The sequence below is a fragment of the Poecile atricapillus genome, chromosome 20, assembly GCF_030490865.1.
Source record: "Poecile atricapillus isolate bPoeAtr1 chromosome 20, bPoeAtr1.hap1, whole genome shotgun sequence".
Lineage (NCBI taxonomy): Eukaryota > Metazoa > Chordata > Aves > Passeriformes > Paridae > Poecile > Poecile atricapillus.
The window spans coordinates 9,673,087-9,689,155 of record NC_081268.1 but is presented as its reverse complement, the minus strand read 5'-3'; the positions used below and the strand labels follow the sequence as shown (position 1 = coordinate 9,689,155).

The 16,069-nt window shown below is 48.0% G+C and overlaps 1 protein-coding gene across 3 annotated transcripts in view; it reads left to right on the top strand.

The window, feature by feature from the left end:
* EHMT1 (euchromatic histone lysine methyltransferase 1) overlaps positions 1–16,069 on the top strand; it is a 107,092-nt gene that overhangs the window by 14,161 nt on the left and 76,862 nt on the right. The window contains exon 1 of one of the 3 annotated variants that reach the window (XM_058853670.1): positions 5,277–5,347. The exons of the other annotated variants lie outside the window; for them this stretch is intronic. The gene's annotated coding sequence lies outside the window, so the exon portion shown is untranslated. Of the gene's footprint in view, positions 1–5,276; positions 5,348–16,069 lie in introns of those variants that run through there. 3 annotated transcript variants of the gene reach the window in all.

Genomic DNA, 16,069 nt, shown 5'->3' with positions numbered 1-16,069 from the left:
AAACTCTTTGGTTTTCCTCAGGTGTGGAGACTCACACTTGGCCAGGCAGGCTCTGGTGCTGGCATCCTCAGCAGTTCATGTGAGGATGAAAATTCATCCCTGAATTTTAATCCAGAGGTGGGGTAAATACTGTTCATCCTCTTTGCTGCTTGGTCTGGAACCTGTGCAGGTGGTCACAAGGAGGTGAGACTGGCTCTGAGCCTGGCTTTGAGCCTCACTTCCCTGGAGCTGGTCCTTCCTTTGCTCATTTTCATAATCCACCCTGAGCATTTTTGTGTCTTCATCACTTCACTGATGAAGAATTTGCTTAAGCTTTGAAAAAAAAATCCCTTTTTTTTTTGCTTTTATACTTCAAGCCAGACACCTCCAGGACTTCTGTCCCTCCCCAGCTCCAGGGGTGACATTTCCAGTCAGGACACTCTCCACACATCTTGGGTGCAGTGTCCCTGTGCTGAACATGCCAGAAGGGACAAAGGGAATCCCTGAATCAGTCTGCTTTGAGGATTATTTATTTCCTAAAGCACCCATGTTCCTTAAAGCAGGGGCTGCTCTGCTGAGCCCTGCAAGGTGCAGTGGGATCCCATTGTCTACCCAGCTCAGTCAGCTTCTGAAATGTCACCTAATTTGGATTTGTCCAGTGAGAGGAATTCTGGCCACGTCTCCTGCTGCAAGGAGAACCTGCTGGACATGCAGGCAGGGATTTACTCTGCCTTTACAGGAAGAATATCTCCCTAATTCCAAAGTCAGCTGCGAGTGGCATCTTCGTGCTGGGCATGAGAGGATGGATCAGGGAGAGGAGCAGTGCTCTGCTCAGTCATGGGGCTCCCTGACATGGGGCTGAGCTGCAGGAAAACTTTCTGGGATGATCTGCTTGTTAAATGATCATTGTGCCCAGCAGAGGATGGGAGATGGCAGCTCCCTGCTCTAAGGGAGGTCTCCTGCTCCCATTTTCCATTGTTGCTGTCTCCTTGATCACATCCTCCGTGAGGCTGTGGAGTCCTTTTGTTCTCTGCTCTACTTTCCAGCATTTTTGTTGCTCTAGCAACACTTCCAGCCCCAAAGCAGCGGGATCCTGGTGCTAACACAATGCTGCATTTGAAAGAAGGAAGCAGAGCACGACAGGTGATCCCCAGCTTTTGTATGGAATGGCTGTGCCTTGAGATGGGAGGATGAATGGCAGGTTGTGATATCTTATTGTCTTGCAACTGGCATAAAAGGTGAGAAATAGTCTTGTGTTACTGCCACAGCTGTGGTTTGTAAAGTTGCTGTGTTATTTTCCTTGTGTGGAGCAGGACAGCAGCGGTTCCAGTGGGGATGTGGGAGCCAGGCCCATGGCAGGCAGCTCCTTTCTGGGCAAAATAAATAATGTTTTCCATGCTCAGCAAGTCCAGCAGCTTTGCAGGCTCCTCCCCAGAGCTGTGCTGCCACTGGAATGTCCTTCCAGCACGGATGCACCGACCTGCTGCTCATCTGCACATCTGGAGGGGGAAGGAGAAGGGTCCATATTTTATATCAGAAAACTGCAGGTATTGTGTGGAAACCTTTCTGGTGGGTTCCCTGCAAAACTCAGAGGCCACTGGTGCTCTGCAGTGCGGTTTGTGGGATCCTGTCAGCTGCTCTGACATTTTGTAGCTTCTCTCTAAACGGTGAGAGTGATACAGGAAGATGCATTTAACACCTTTTTTTTTCTCCTGGGTGCTCTGCTCTGTCTTGCCACGGTGCTGCAGACAAGGCTGGCAGTGGAAAAGCCACCTGTAATTGCTCTGTGGGTAAGAAGAGAAGAAATCCTTCTGAGATTTTGGGCACAGCTTCCTGCTGGCCCAGGCACTGCTGGAAGGACCTGAGTGCACTGTGTGAAAACCTCAGTAGGCTCCTCAAGAAGTCCTCAAGAAATGCCAAATACAGTTGAAATAATCCATTATCTGCTGCCTTTCACCCAACCTTCCCTCCCAGACTACTGAAAAGTGTTAAAGACTGAGGATATTTAGGATGTATCCTCAGATACCTGAATTTTGTGGCAAATGGAGTATGAAGATGGAGTACCAGCTATGGGATTGATATTGTTTCCAGTGAGTCACCCCTTTTTATTTAGATATTAGGTTCAAAATCTTTTTTTTTTTCAAGCTGCTGTGATTGCAGATACTGATTTGGTCATCATTATACAAACATTTCCCTTCCTGGGACCAATGGTAGGATATTCCTAAGTCATTCCTTTTCCTCTCTTGGGTACTTTGCACTTTTTGGGCCCCTGGCAGCCAGCCTCGATGGAATCACTGTGGTGTGGTGGTGGAGCTGCCCCAAACTTGACAAATCTGGGACACTTCTGTAGCACTGGAAGCTTCACAGGCTCCAAGGGGCTTGGATTTACAGTGCTTGGGCAGCTTTTGGGTGCCTTGGTTGCATCCTCCTGTGCCCCTGGTGAAGACAGGCCACCACCCTCCTCCAGCAGCACCAGCAGGATTATTGAGTCTTGCTGCTCTTTGGCTGCTTTTGGGCTGTTTCCATGACTTGTGCAAGAACCCATGGGCAAACAGGGAAGTTTCTAGAGTCTCCAGGACTAGATGGAAGGTTGTGTTTGCCCTTGCAATGACAGATAGATAGATAGATAGATAGATAGATAGATAGATAGATAGATATTGACATTGCACTGTGCTGGCATTCCAGCTGCGTGCTCAGTCTTCTGCAAATTAATTAGGCAATTTTTGTCTCTTTTCATATAAATGAGCCTGTAAAGGGAGTCTGCACTGAGAGCACAAAATGCCTCCATGAGTTTTTCAGCTGGTTTTCTTTGTTGCGCTGTTGGCACCGCTGGGTTGAAAGCGTCGCCTCTGGGTCACGCTGAAATGCTCAAAAGGAGCCTTTGGCTCATGGGCTTGTATCATGTTTAGGCCATGAAAAAGCGAGGAAGAGCATTTCCTGGGATGAAATGATTAATTGTACACCCAAGGTCCAGAGGTCACAGCAGGGGGAGAAGAGAGGTGCCATTAATTTGCTGTCTTGGTGGTGTTAAACACGTTTTTGTTGGGGTTTGAGGCTCCTGGTGAGCAGCAAGGTGTGTCCCAGGGGTTGGGGAGTGTTTTGGGGAGGCTGCTTTTCCCCTACGAGTCATTGTTTGAAGGAAAAGGGTTTTGCTTCCTCCTCTCCCTCTCATCATCTTCACCCAGCTGCCACTGATGCTACTCCTGAGAGATGAGGAGTGTGAGGGGTGGATTTCAGCACATCACCTTCTATCTCCTGTGCTGTAAATTAGTGATAGCCACCACACTGTTCTGCAGGAATCCCCCTGACCTGGCTGCTCTTCCAGCCAGTTTGAAGGCTGGGTGGGTTTTTAAATGATGATATTTTAAAATTTGAGAACAGCTTTGATTTATTGACCTGCTGCCTCCACAAATCGAGCTGTCTGGGCTGGCATCTGCAGATAAGAGGCTGTCAAGTAATTGCTTATTATTGACTGATTGCCAGCTTGGGCTGTTTGCTTGCAGAAGAATCAATAGTAGTCAATCTTCAAAGTCTAAACTCTCAGGGAGTGTGACTGGTTTCCAAATTAAGAATGGCAGGTCAGGATAACTCCAGAGTTGCTGTCCCACCTTCACGCGTGGGTGTGATCCTGCCGTGGAGGAGGAAGCACGGGACATGATCTTCCTCCATCGAGGCTTTTTCACATCTGCCTTCTCCAAAGTCTGGGGTTTTCTTTGCAGGGGTTCTCAGGGTCAGATCCCACCTGGCTCCAGGCTCAGCAGCACCTGAGATCCGTGGGAGGTGAGGGCAGGATGAGGTGCAGCCATCAGTCATTGAAATCCCCAAAGGATGGAGCGGGGAGGGGTGGCTGAGCCGCCTGTGCTCTGACACATCCAAACCAACCAGTTTGGATGCTTTATAAATAAAACAAAGCCTCTATTTTAATGCATGGTAACAGAGATTCCCTTTCTGGGGGTGATTCTATTTAGGTGGCAACAGAGCAAAATATCCAGTGTCACCATAGGTTTTATAATTTCTTGCGGGGACGGTCGCTATGGTGAGTGTGCATTGTCAGACGCAGCCATAGCCCTTCTGTAACACTCCCCTGACATCCTCCCTTCTTGTGGATTCACTTGTAGGGCTTAAAGCATTAAAGGGGCTTCATAGCATCAAAGACACTCAAGACTTTTCAAAAAATAAATCCATGTTTAGGTGGTTGTAATGGCCAGGGCGCTGCATTTGGGAAGTGATCTCTGAGCTTGGGCTGCAGCCCCTCTGGGTTTTTTCTCCCTGGGCTCAGAGGTTGTGATTTTCCCTGGACTCAGGGGTTGCAGTCTGGTCTCTGTGTGTCCTAGACTCAAGCTGGGTTTAAAACTTGAAATAAGAGCCTTTGGGGGGAGGGGGAGGCTTGGATCTCTTTCAACTACAAAGAGCAATTAAGCAACAGGACATAAAATAGATAAATGGGAAGGGCAGAACCCTGGAATATGAGAAGATGAAAATGGAAGAAACTATTTCTGCAGTGTATTTGTCCTTAATTTTTGAGCTTTATTTTCACCAGGAAGGCTTTGAATTGAGGTACATCATTTGAGATGAGGGAGAAATATCTCAAACAGAGCAGTTTAATCTACAGTGGTCTAGGAGAGAATGGACAAGATTACTTGAACAGCCTTGTTTAGATACTGGATTTGTTGTCTACCAGCAAATCCTCATTTGCATGGGTCCTTAATCTGTGGAGTTAAATGTGTCTCAGGATCTGTTACCAACTGTGATGCAGAGTTGAGAACTAGATTTTTTAAAGCTGTTCCTTTTTATATGAATGTTTCCCCTCCCCTCCCCCCTCCCCGCACCCCAAATTATCTTCCTGATTTATTTTTTTTTATTTCTGAAAAGCAAAGATGAGCCAACAAGTGATGCAAAAGGAAAAAAAAAAAATCTGCCAGCGAGAAGAAGTTATTTTTGACTCCAGATTCAGTGGATGAACCGTCCACCAGGCTGTAGAGAAAAGCCAAGGTCAGACATTTCAAACGAGTGTCGCAGGGAAACCACCGCCCCCCTCCTTCCCGCGAGGGGCCATGGACGTCAAATCTTTCAACCTCCTTGGAGCTGGAGGCTTGGGCAGAGATCCTTTGTGGAGCCCTGGGAAGGGCTTTAGCCCTTGGTTTGGGGGCTGCTGGCTCTGCCTGGAGCCCTGAAATGGCATTTCCTCATGTGTGCAGCAGCCCTCACTCATGAAATGGATGCAAGTGCTGAAAAAGCTCCCGCGTGAGCATGCTCACTGGAAGATTAATCCTTTAGAGGGAGTTGGAGAGTTAAGCTACTGTAATTTCTCTGCAGTTGGCTGCAGTAAACAACTGCTCTAAAGACACGAGGAAAAAAATTGACGGAGGTATATGGCATTAATGTACATATCTTTTTGTGTTTCTCCTTTCAGGTTGAGGGTTTGAGAAAGGTTTTTTTTCTCTGAGAGCCGGGGAAGAGGGAGCTGTGTAATGATTTTATGGGTGACCTTCATGTTGTGGTTTCTTTTTTTCCTCCAGGCCAAAGTAATCCTATTTCCGTGCAAGGCCACACTGAGGCTCGGGCTGACTTTCTAGAGCTGGGGTAGAGCACCAGGGTGGCTTGGTGTTGAGTTAAATGATCAGAGGAGGTGAGGCCTTGCTGCTCGTTGAGCTGTGTTGGCAGAAGGGAGCTGAAAACACCTCGTCCTGTTCAGTTGTGAGCAGAACCCAGTGGGACTCGATCTATCATGCTTCTGTTGGGAGGAAAATGTGTGACAGGATTAGCTTTGCCTACAGAAGAATAGTCTTTTGCTTTTGATTATTACTATGATTTTGCTCCCCCTCCTCCCCATGCCTGAGGAGCTGCAATCCCGTGTCAGATGGGGGAAGGAAAACAATCCTTGAGCTATTTTGGCTTTGCTTTGAAGGCTGATGACTCTCGGCGTGTTGAGGAGGGATGCCTTGGCAGCCAGGTAAGTGTTGCAGGCACAGGGATTGTGTCAAGGTGAAACTGAGCCCCTTCCTCCCCAGGAAGGGAAACCTCAGATGGCTCCTAATGAGCGAAGAGTGTTTTCTCTACTCGCCTCCAGAAGCGTGGGTGAAGGAGGATGTGATTTACCCTCCCTGGTGCTTTGTATCAGCTTCCTCTGAGCACGGCACAAGCCATGGAGGGCCAACCTGGGGCTGCCAGGACGTCAAGCAGAGATGCCTGGGTGGCTTGATTTTTGTCAGGCTGCTGGAGGCAGGAGAGGCAGCGCTCCCTGACCACGGCTCGTGGCTTTCCCTCTTACAAGCATCTCTGTAAATCCTTGGGGATGGCGAGGAAATGGAGGTGATCCGTCAGCAGAAGGTGGGGGCGGGGGTGGGGAAGGGCATTGTTCTGTTCTGTACCTGACTGGGATGAATGGGAGCTGGAGGGGCTGGAGGTCACCCCTGGGCAGTCCCCCAGGGCTGAGCGAGGCTGTGAGGAGGGCACAGCCTTCCTTCCATGAGGAGGGAATAATCCGGGGTGCAACTGCAAATCCCCGCGCTGCCCGCTGTGAAATTTACGTCCAATGGCTTTTATCAGAAAATGGCTTCACGTTTCCTTGGAGTGGTGTGAAGAAGGGAATAATAATTCAATAATTTAGCAAATGTCAGTGGCTCCCACTAGGTTTGTCCTGAGGTTGCTGTCAGCTTCCATGTGATACCCAGGTGGATTCTAACACTGCTGGATGAGTTCAGAAGGGCAATTCTATTACAGACTTGGCTGAGCTCGAGATGCTGCGGATTTGAAGAAAATTTTGCCACCCCAAAGTTGAGGATTTTTTTGCTTAGTCCTTCCTTTTCCCCTCCTTTCCAGAAGCTCTGGCTAGCACAGACTGTCTGTTCTGTGGATGGTTTTAGGGAACATTGGTGGCTGTGTGCGTAGGGGGAATAATTAGCTACCAAATGCAAATAGATTGTTTCTTGCTGTTTCAAAATCATTGTAATTTCTATTGATGATGGGTTAATTATAACTTCATTTTGATGGGCGTGAGGGAAATGATAGAGATATAGCAATATAAATCTATATAGGGAAGGATGTTGTTGTCAGAATATTGTTTTGGAGATGATTGTGAGAACAAAGACTCGTGTCGTGGAGGACCATGGTTGTGTCAGGGTTCTGTGGTGCTGCTTGTTTCTCAGTGGTGGATGAGTGTTTTTCACGTTTTTAACTGATGCCAGCGACGTCTCTGTCACCATGACAAGGGGTTTTAGTTCAGAGGAAAATGATCAAATTCTATTTAAAAGCCCGTTTGGTGGAAAATTGGGAAATGGTTTTTTTTGGAGAAGGAAAGTTGAAAGCAAGAAAGTTAAAGGAAACAATAAAAAGCTGTGATCAGGGTATAACAAAAATGCATTTTCAGGCTGAGGTGTGTAGGTGGGGGCTGCTTTACCAGTACAGGGCCCAAGGTCCAGTGACACCAGGACTGGTCCTTGGTCTGGAACGAGCTCCTGGGCCCTGGCTGTGCCCCAGTGCAGGTCATTGCTGTCCTTCCCTTTTCCACAGGGTGACTTTAGGGAGCCTGGATCCATCATCTCATTCTTTACTTCACCCTCACTGGGAAGTGTAATCAGGTTCATCCCTGAAATGGTTTGGACCAGCTTTAAACCTTTTCCTCTTGTTTCCAGTCCCAGGATGGGGGAAAGGCTCAGTAAAGGGACAAAGATCACACTTTCCGTAGAGCCATGGGTTTTGGGTCAAAATCAGAGGATAAAACCATCCCCCTCTTCTTATTTTGGAGTAAAATGGGGGAAATGAGCTGTTTCCAGTGGCTGAGGAGAGTCCCCAGCACAGAGCACCGTGCTTCAACCTTACCGAGCCTTTGGTGTTCTGGGGACTTGGTGCCTCTGGATCAGAGCAGCTTTTGGGAGAGCCTCATCCCACAGCTGCTTCCCTCCTGTGCAGGGCTCCCCTCTTCCAGGGAGACATTCAGCTCCTTTCCAGCAAGCTCTGGAACTGATCAATCTGGAAGGAAAAAAGTAGCTACAACCAAATCTAATTTCATTTTGTGGGTTTGAGCTCTCAGAGGAGTTCTGCAGGTCCCTGCTGGGTGTTCCCATGGATTGGGCACCTCTTCTCTCCTTGCAAACCCTGAGCACTCTGCTGTGGCTGAGCTGAGGGAGATCCTTCCTCCCATGGAGCTGTGTCCAGTGCCTGCTGCAGGGTGTGGGATGTGCAGGGCAGCGACTCCTGGATGCTTTCTTTGAGGTGGGTGACTTGGACTTTGCAGGAGGATTCATTGCTTGAATTTGCACATTCCTGTCTCTAGATTTGTGTGAAAAATTCTGCCTGTCTGGCCAGTTACCAGCACAGCTTTGTTCAGTGGAGGAACTGAAACCTGAATTTTGGTATCATATCAGCCCAGGACTGTATTCAAAGCAGAAAGAACAAGATGGAACCGAATCCTACAGGTGTATCTAAGAAAACCTCATGCAACTTTGGCACTCCCAGGGAGGAGGAAGGAGCTCTGCTGGATGTACACGGCACGCAAGTCCCAGTCTTTAATAATCAAATGGTGACCACTTCAAAGCCTGGTGGCTTTGCTTCTCTCCCTTCCAACTGCTTCAGCCAACCTGGACTCAACTGGCAATGCCTTTAAGAGCAGATATTATGACAGGAGCCTTGTCATTATTTGCTGTGGTGAATCCTTTCTGTGGTGACGCTGTGTGGAAGGGTTCACTGTCACGCACAGCATTTCTCCACCTTCAGAGGGGTTTTATCTCCTGCCTTCCTGGCCATTTTGAAATCCAATTTATGGCTGAATTTTGGCTTTCTTAACACCCTGGGCTCATTCCTTGCTGCTGCAGCCTTGTTTTGTGTCCTTTGGCAGTGCTGTCCCCCTGCCCTGAGTGAAGCAGGGAAGGGTTTTGGGCATCCTGTGCTCCATGGAGCTGGTGGAGCCCTGCATGGAGACAGCACCTGAGGAAGCCTGGAAGCACCAGCTAGCAAAGGGGACTCCTTACCCCCCTTTTCCCTGAGGATTAGTGAGTGAAGTCACAGACACAGGGGAAGGAGCTGTGATTTTTAACCCAGATGTGGAATTATAGAATAACTCCATTCCCATGGTGGATGGGGTTTAATGGATCGGCCAGCAGAGAGGACATCCAGGGTTCTGAGGGTGAGAGGAGCATCATGCTGGGAAAAATATGGCTGTGGGAAGGGGAAGATGGAAGAAAAATCCTGCTTTAAGGACCTGCAGGGGAGAGGTGGAGTTAAACAGCTGGGAGAGGGCAGAAACACAGGAGACAGGGCTGTAGGGAGAGGTCTGGGATGGATGGATGGATGGATGGATGGATGGATGGATGGATGGATGGATGGATGGATGGATGAGGTTTGAAGGTGGTGGTGAAGTGATTTGGTGGCTCCTAAAAACCCAGAAAGGCAGAAAAGGGGAGAGGAAACGAACTGCAGGTGATTCTTCAGGCTCTGTCTGGTCTGTGACCTGCTTGGTGCCACAGTGCTCTGCAGCTGGAGGAGAAACAGCAAATGGCTGTTCCCTGTGGGAGGCTCAGGGTGCTGGGATGTGCAGGAGCTCTTCCCAGTGCTGCTTCCTTCAGCTGCTGGGATGTGCCCGTGCCAGGACTCTTGGAGTTTGTGACTGGAGGAAGGACAGGGAGAGTTTGAGCCATTTCCTGCTGGATCCTGAACCAGATCAGATTTGTGAGCTGCCATAAACACATGGGCTCCTGGATGCAGGAGATGCTTCCCTTTGGGATGTGGAGCACTGGAGAACTGTCCTGTGTGGACACACAGACTCCCTGGGAGATCCAGGGGGGATCACCAGATCCCTGGACAGTGGGGATTATTCACCCCCCACCTCCTCATAATCCATTGCAAACTGAAAATCTGAGTTCTCCTGCTTCTGCTCCTTCAGGAGCCCCCACTACCCTGATCATTCTTAATCTTAATTTTCCAGATGATCAATTTGATTTCTACAGTCTTTAGTGTTCCTGGGAATCTGTGCCTCCACCAGTTTGCTCTGTTTCTTTTTGAGGCTGCAGCAACTTTGAACCACAGTTTCCATCCTATTTTTATAACTCATTCTGTTTATTAGAGGAGTCCTCCAGATATAACTGCAGTTCTTACCAAGATATCCCAATTTTTTCTCAGTAAACAATTTCATATCTTGCTAGTATGGACTTGAAGGCTCTTCTCTTCCATTTGTTCCCTTCTCCCTCTGGGGTTTGGGAGTGAAACATCTTTAATTTAATTCATGGATGTAGATGTACATGCACAAAGGCTGGTGGTGTCCAATAGTGGCTGCTTCAGATTTACCTCTGGTCCAGATGAGATTGGGAAGTGGCCTCTGTTTCTTTCTGTGGGGCTGTTCTGATTTGCAATATTAAATAAATATATAAAGTGGCTCTGAGAGTGAAATGCCAGCCTTCCTCCTGCTGAAGGCATACAGGCAGTGATTTGTGAGTCAGCAGTCCAAGGTTAACTCCAAAACTTCTGCGCTTCCCTTGCAACTGCCATGCCAGGAAATCATTTCTTTGGAAAGGAAAATGAAAGAAACCTGTCCTCTGTTTCTCAGAAGTTGTGAATTGTGCTCTTGTTTAAGCTGATTATTATATTTATTCCAATAATCCTCTCTTCCAGAATAAAGGAAAATTAATTGTCTTCCTATTTCCATAATGGTTTGCCCTTCAGACAGTTGCCAGGCAAAGTGCTTAAAACTGAAATGAAAAGATGTTGAATGCTTAAAATTACTGAGCTACTGTTAGGAGCATGTTTGTATTTAATAGGGTGGTATCACACAGTCCCAGAGTGTTATTTGCTCTGGGTTCTGTAGGATTAGGAGGGGCTCTTTTCTTTGCTTCTGCATTTGAAGACAGGGTCAAGCCTGCTGTGGTAGATAGTGCAAGTCTTAGGTAGGATTTCTGTAGAGAGATGGGCTGCCTGCAGCTGAGACCCTAAAATTATCCAGCATTAATGGGGAGAGTTGTCACTGGGCTTGGTTGTGTTTGTCTGCAGGGACAGTGCCTGGAGATGGGCAAAGACTTCTGTCCTTACAGGTGTGATGGGACAAGATTTTCCCTGCTGGAGTTTTTCACTGACACCTACCTGGATCTTGGTTATTTTTAACTTTGTCTGGCTAAAAAAAAAAAAGTTACCTGATTATGATGGGAAAATGCTGGAATGTTTCCTTAAAAGGCTCCAGAGTGATGCAACATTCAGTGATGAATCTCAGAGCTAAATGAGTGCCTTGGTGGGTGCGTTGGCTGGGGAAGGGAGTTCTGTGTTTTATCACCCAACACATTTATTTTTCATCCCAGGGCTGCTCTGGGGAAGGTGGTGTGGGAGCACTGACAGAGCTCCAGCTCCAGGTCAGCATCAGGGCTTTGCTTTCCTGTTTTACCCCAGCAAGCTTTGGGAAATAGGTAAAAATCTGGGGCTGGGGATGGTTGTGCTTCCAGTGGTGGGTGAAGAGAAAAGCCCAGTGTGGTAAATGAGAGCCTTGTGCGGCCACCAGGGTTTGTTGCCCAGTCATTGATGTCCCCTCAAGCACATCCAGGCACAGGGACAGTGGAGTTCATCTCCTGTGTATCCAGGGAGAAGCTGCTGGCAGCAGCCACACCTGGATGAGCCCTGGCTCCTTCCTCACCTCGCGGCACGAGGCAGCTCCGGTGTTGTGTGTCCACACGAGAAACCACATGGGAATAAATCCATGTTTCCCTTTCCCCTTTTGTGAAATTGCTCTGAAGGAGCAGAATGTAATCCATCAGAGAAGAGAGGAGGGCAGGAGTTAATTCATTTTCATGATCTCTCTGTAGCACTTACTGCAGCTAGCAGTGAATTGTCGTGCTTGGCCACTGCCTGATCCCATGAGGGACCCACAGGGAGAGGGCTGGGCAGGAAGGACCCGTGGCCCCATGGTGTTTGTGGTAGCTGAGGAGCACATGAGATCATCTGCTGCATTTCCAGCCACTTCTGAGCTGCCATCCCAAGCAGGAGAACAACAGGGGCATCTCAGCAGCACCCAGCTCCAGGAGACAGCTATGGCTCATCACCTGAGTGTCCCTGAGCACAGGGAGCCTCTCCTGCTTACAGGGAGCTTAGGGAATATAAAACCAGGTGTGTGAGCAACCTGCCCAGGTCTCAGCTGCTCTGCCCTGCATGCAGCAATCTTTTGTCTTCCTTTAAACATCATAAACCCAGCAGGGGAATTCATTAATGCCAGTCCCCACAGACTTTGATTTCAAATCACTCTCCCTCCTCTTAGTAGGTGAGATCTCTCTCCTCTCCCTGTTCAGACATCTTGGGAAGGTGTAGGTGTGGGCTGCAGCAGAAACCTGCCCAGATTTGTTCATTCTGTAGCTGACAGGGATTGCTTTTCCTTGCTGTTGGTGCCTTTGGCTCGTGCAAGGGATGGAAGACATTATCCCAGACCGGCCAGCTCCTGTCTGTCGAAAGCTGCTGTTGATTTCGGTATTTTCAGCTCAATCTTTTCAATCCCAGATGGAGCTGTATTTCCAGCTAGTACACACCCATACAGTTCATTGAGGGAGGTGAAAATGCTCCATTTTTTGCAGCAGCCACGGCCCTGCTCCGTGGGCAGTGTCAGCTCCCTGGGCACGACGCGGGGAGAGGAGCCTGGAGGTATCAGTCACGCACTCGTGGAAAATAGCTCTGTGCTTGCTGCTGTGGCTGCCACCAGGGCTTTTGAAATGGCAAAGGTTGTGAAATCGTGGCAGTAAAAACCAGAGGCCAGAGCTGAGCCAGAGGAGGAGCTGCCCCTTCTTACAGCACGGCCAGGACTGGAAAAATGAGCGTTCATGGCTTTATTTTTGCATGAGCCCTTCCCTGTGCTGCAGGCATTCCTTGTGCCATGTGCCTGTAGGCATCTTTCAAATGGCAGGAGTTGGGCACCTGTAGCCTTTGCTCCTCCTTTTGGATGGCTCTGTGCAGCAGGAGCTGTGTTTGGGACCTGTATTTGGGACCTGTGTTTGGGATCTGTGTTTGGGACCTGTGTTTGGGATCTGTGTTTGGGACCTGTGTTTGGGACCTGTGTTTGGGACCTGTGTTTGGGACCTGTGTTTGGGACCTGTGTTTGGGACCTGTGTTTGGGACCTGTGTTTGGGATCTGTGTTTGGGACCTGTGTTTGGGACCTGTGTTTGGGACCTGTGTTTGGGATCTGTGTTTGGGACCTGTGTTTGGGACCTGTGTTTGGGATCTGTGTTTGGGACCTGTGTTTGGGATCTGTGTTTGGGATCTGTGTTTGGGACCTGTGTTTGGGACCTGTGTTTGGGATCTGTGTTTGGGACCTGTGTTTGGGATCTGTGTTTGGGACCTGTGTTTGGGATCTGTGTTTGGGACCTGTGTTTGGGACCTGTGTTTGGGACCTGTGTTTGGGATCCGTGTTTGGGATCCGTGTTTGGGACCTGTGTTTGGGATCTGTGTTTGGGATCTGTGTTTGGGACCTGTGTTTGGGATCTGTGTTTGGGATCTGTGTTTGGGGCTGTTACAGCTCCCAGGTGACAAAACTTTTGAAAATAAATAATTTTTATCTAGTTCCCACCACGCTACTGATAATCTTGTTCTTTTGTCTCCTGCTCCTCCCTGAGAGGGTTTTTGCCTTTTCTGGATCTCATCCTGATCCCTTTCCTGCAGAACTAAATCCTGGCCTGGTGCTGAAATGAGTTGCTGCATTGTCTGTGGCTGTGCAGGGAGGGGAGGAGCTGGTTAATGTTAAACATTTTGGCCAAGGGCACCAAGGCTGCCTTTCCCTGGGTCCTGTCTAGCTGAAGGAAGAGAAGTAAATCATATTTGGGCATTGTAAAGCATTGGAAGGGGCATCCCAGGGCAGTGGTGGAGTCACCATCCCTGTGAGTGTTCAAAACCCACGTGGATGTGGCACCTGGGGACACGGATTAATGGTGAACATGGGGGTGCTTGGACTCAATGATCTTGGAGGAGTTTTCCAGCCTTAAGGATCCTGTGATTTTTCTCTGTGTCCTGTGGTTAGGATTGATTATTGCACAGCATTTCCATCGTGCTGTCCCCTCAGCACATCAGGGCAGGGGGGATGAAGGGGCTGATGGATGCACTGGCATCATCACATTAACACTGGCAGCATCACTGCAGGTTCTGGTTTCCATCCTCTGCAGCTCATGGACAAGAGAATCACACAATCCCAGAGTGGTTTGGATTGGAAGGGACCTTAAACTCATCCAGTCCCTCCTCTGCCATGTTTAGGGACATTTTCCACCATCCCAGGCTGCTCCAATCCCTGTCCCTGGCCTTGGACACTTCCAGGGATCCAGAGGCAGCCACAGCTGCTCTGGGCACCTTTGCTGTTATCCCAGGGTGACAGCTCCATCCTGGTCCTGTGGGGGACTTCAGGAGGAGAGGAATTCACAATGTAGGCTGTGAATTATTGTCTGTATTAAAAAATACAGTTTTTTCTCCAAGTTTTGTAAGATCATTTCTGTTGTTCGCTCTGAATGCTCTTTGTGCCTCTTCATGGCTGTGGTTTCCTTTATCTCCTCACACCTGTGATGTCACAGCGCTGAGCATGAGCTTTAAATATAAAATCTGAGCCATCTGGGAGGTCTGGGACTGGGGGTGGGGAGGAAGGGGAGGAGTTCCTTCCAAAAATCTGGTTAAAAATCAAACTGCTGGATTTTGAGTGGCATTCAGTTGTAGCTGCTTCTCTCTGTTTATCTTTCCTTGGGATTTGGAAACTCACACAGGGCCTGGATGCTGCAGTAGGAGATGGACACCTGAATTTGTGGTGTTTGCTACTGAGCCTTTCTTTAGAGAGAAAACTGGAGCAATATATTTATATATATACATTTTATACATCAAATTGACTGAACAAACTCTTCTTACCAAGTCACTGCTGCATTTTGAAGCAGGTGGAAGAGTTGCCATGGCTGCAGTGATGGTTTTTGGGCCTTTTTGAGGTTTTTAGGGCTGAAAAAGGGAAAAGAAAAATAAATAAAAAAATAAAAAAAGATGATTTAGGTTTAGAGAAACACTACCAACAAAACCCCCCCCCCCCCCAAAACAAACAAATCTTTATCACATTTCCAATCTTCCATCTCCCCCCAGTTCCAAATGTGCTTTTTAAAGAGTTACAAATGCTTGTTGGCATAGAAACTGCAGAATGGAAGTGAAGCATGCAAATGTAAAAGGAGCCATTCTGCTGAGCAACATGGCCTGAGCCTCTGCAAAGCTGACTGAAATCTTTTATGAGGCCAAGAAAATTGTCCAGATGTTGCTTGAATTATAATGGCACTAAATATTTCAGTTTTTTTCAATTTACATAAATCCAAAGCGGCTTGAAATGTAGGGAATGCAGCTCCATTACCAGTGGGCTTTCTTTTCTTATGAAAGAATTTGTAGTCCAAAAATATTGCTAAAATGTGTTTGGCTCCGAGTAGTGCCAAATCCTCATTAAAACATGTGGATATTTCTGTGGTTTAATCTGTTAGAAATGCATTCAGGATCCAGTTATGTTAAATTAAGCAACAATATTGGCCTGGATGTTGTTTGAAATATTAAATGTGGCAGTCGGAACACCAAGCAAAATGTTTGCACATTTTAATCGTTCGAGGAGCAAATTTTTTTTTTTAAATTTTTTTTTATTCCAAGGAATGATCAAGAGTGCTTAAAAACTGTCCCTGCTCTCCTCAAGCTGCTTCCTTGCCCCTGCCAGGTCCGTGCCATCCTGGTTCCTCCATCCCACCGTGGGATGGGGATGGATTTGTGTCGTGCCAGGAGGATGCTGCTCCCTTTGAGCATCCTCCTCACCCCCTTCCATGCTCCAAAATCCTTGTTGGGAATGTAAAAAAAACCATCCTGGCCAGAGGGATTTGTCACCCCAAACTTGCCCTAAGAGGTTTTTTCCTGCTGATGCTTTGCTCTGTTGGGGTTTCCTGGAGATTTCCTGGGACAAAAAACCTCTGAACTCGCCTGGCTGGTTTATCCCAGGGCTGCAGGATGGAGCCTCTGTGCTGTAAAATGCTGTGGCAGGAGGGCTCCTTCCCAGCAGGGGTTGCAAGGACACTTTGGCTTGTTGAGGATTTATTTCCTATTTATTTTCCCCCCCTACCCCCAAGTTTTTAATTGTCCTGTGGT